Source organism: Chelonoidis abingdonii, unplaced genomic scaffold (assembly GCF_003597395.2).
Source record: "Chelonoidis abingdonii isolate Lonesome George unplaced genomic scaffold, CheloAbing_2.0 scaffold0771, whole genome shotgun sequence".
In the NCBI taxonomy this organism is placed as follows: Eukaryota; Metazoa; Chordata; order Testudines; family Testudinidae; genus Chelonoidis; species Chelonoidis abingdonii.
The window spans coordinates 1-2,575 of NW_027425032.1; positions in this window are offsets into that span (position 1 = coordinate 1).

Sequence of the window (2,575 nt, forward strand, 5' to 3'; positions counted from 1 at the left end):
GATGACAGAACAAGGAGCAATGGTCTCACGTTGCAGTGGGGGAAGTTTAGGTTGAATATTAGGAAAAACTATTTCATTAGGAGGGTGGTGAAGCACTGGAATGGGTTACCTAGGGAAGTGGTGGAATCTCCATCCTTATTGGTTGTTAAGGCCCGGCTTGGCAACACCCTGGCTGGGATGATTTAGCTGGGGTTTGTCCTGCTTTGAGCAGGGGGTTGGACTAGATGACCTCCTGAGGTCTCTTCCAATCCTAATCTATGATTCTATGACTTTGCTGAATTGCATCCTCAGAGGAATCCTTTTGTTGGTCTAAAACGAACTAAGGATTTCAGGCTGGGAGGAGGGGCAGGCAGCAACAACTCCCTGATTCACTGCTTGGCAGAGCCCTCCTGCCCCCTGCGATGGAGTTGTGAGGTGCATGGTATAGGAGCTGGCTTTCTGCCCATTGAAGAGTCCCCCATGCCTGGCTACCCCCATCCAGTGGTTTGTGACCAGTCTCCACTCCCTTTCAAAAGAAGCTTTTGGGGACCCCAGCTCTGAAATGACTGTCACTACAGACCACTATTATAACACAAACACCTGTGCTTTGCACTTGGACAGTATCGTGCCTTTCCCATAAGGCACCTCACGGTAACGATCCCTGTTCCATGTCGCCTGGCTCTGCACCCCGCCTGCCCTCTGCAGACATGTGCACATTACACCTCATAAGACGGTCGCGGCTCTCTCCCTGTCCATCAGGGAGGGAGGCCACACCCCCTTGCTACTCACCTGCAATGATTAGTCACGATGTATGGTCAGATTTTTAAGTAGCTTTTCCAATAACTTTTGCTTTTATAAGAGTGAGTCACTTCACCACGGCTGTCCCTAGCTATTCTGGGGCCCTATGCAGTCCCCCCCATGGGGGGGGCCCACAACTCCACAGAAGGCAGTGGGGGGGCTGGCCCCAGGCCTCCGCAGGGGGATGGGGTTGGCTTGCGGGGGAGAGGGGAACCACCCCCCAGCACTCACCAGCGGTGCAGCTGGGTCTGGGTTGCTGCACTCCCACCACCGGGTGAGTGCAGCCCCAGCCCTGCTGCAGAGCTCAGGGATGTGGGGGCAGGCCGAGAAGAAGTGGGGCTGGGGCATGGGTGGGGCAGAGGCGGAGCAGGGGCAGAGGCCCTGGGGAAGAGCCGGAGCAGGGGCTGGAGCAGCACGCACCTCTGCAGGGCACCGGCTGCGTACTTTGCGTAAGGGTAAGGACAGCCGGGCACTTCACTTTAAAAAAGGTTCTTTGCCTCTGTCCACAAGTCTCAAAGTCACAGCTATAAATAGGGGGCTTCATCCAACGGCATCTACAATGCAAGTTTTGGCAAAAGCTGTTTAACAGTGAATGAGTGGAGGGCTATGGGAAGGCCATTATCCTTCGGGTTTGGCAAATTCTTTAAACCTGTTTGGGTTTAACAATCCAGAGTGAAGAGACATTAGCCTGGCTGAGACCACTTCAGCTTATTTCAGCTGTGACTTGGACAGCTGTTTAAAGGATTCTGTAAGCTTGGCTCAATTCAAACACAGGTGTAGAAGATGAAGGGAGAATGGAAAAAATGTACTATGATGATCATTTTTCCATCTCTGACTATATTACCCCCGCCCATGTCCATGCTACATGTGCCCTGTGAGTCACTGAGAAAAAAATATGTTTATTTACTACCAGTAAGGCATGAAGTTTTAAATGGAAATGTGCTGCAGCTGTCTTCTATTCTCCCATTTCATCCGCCATGTCGTTATGTTCTGAAAACAGGCTACTGAATCTACCTTTTCCTCCTAAAATATATTTAGCAGACATTGGTATGAGGTGATGTAAAGGGGGCCTTGAATAGTCACTGCGCCTGTTAATTATCTGAATTTCAGTGGTTTATGGAATACGTGTTGGTACTGATGCTTGCTTAGGTTCTGAATGTATTCATTGGTTGTAATGACTGCTCTCAGATACCCTCGGCCCTTGCAGTGTTCTGCCTTCCAGTCCTGTATGGACACAGACACCAAGGCACCTGTCTTTGTTAGAGCAGGGAACAGCAGTGTCTTGATGCTACCCTGAGCTGAGGATCCTACCCCAAGGACTTGGCACATGTTTTCCTTCTATGAATGGAAAATGTCCTCAGCTGCTTGGCAGCGCAGCCCCTCTTCCAGCTTCCAATGGCTGACTTCCAGCATCTATCAGAGTGGCACATGATGGCAACTCAGCATGAGTAACGTCAACGGGGAAGATACCTGAGTTGGCTGTGGAGCGTAAGACAGTCATAAGATCTTAACATAAGAATGGCCCTACTGGGTCAGACCAAAGGTCTATCTATCCCAGTATCCTGTCTTCCAACAGTGGCCAGTGCCAGGTGCCCCAGAGGGAATGAACAGAACAGATAATCATCAAGTGATTCATCCCCTGTCACTCATTCCCAGCTTCTGGCAAACAGAGGCTAGAGACATTCCTGCCCATCCTGACTAATAGCCATTGATGGACCTATCCTCCATGAATTTATCTAGTTCTTTTTTAACCCTGTTATGGTCTTGGCCTTCACTACATCCTCTGGCAAGGAGTTCC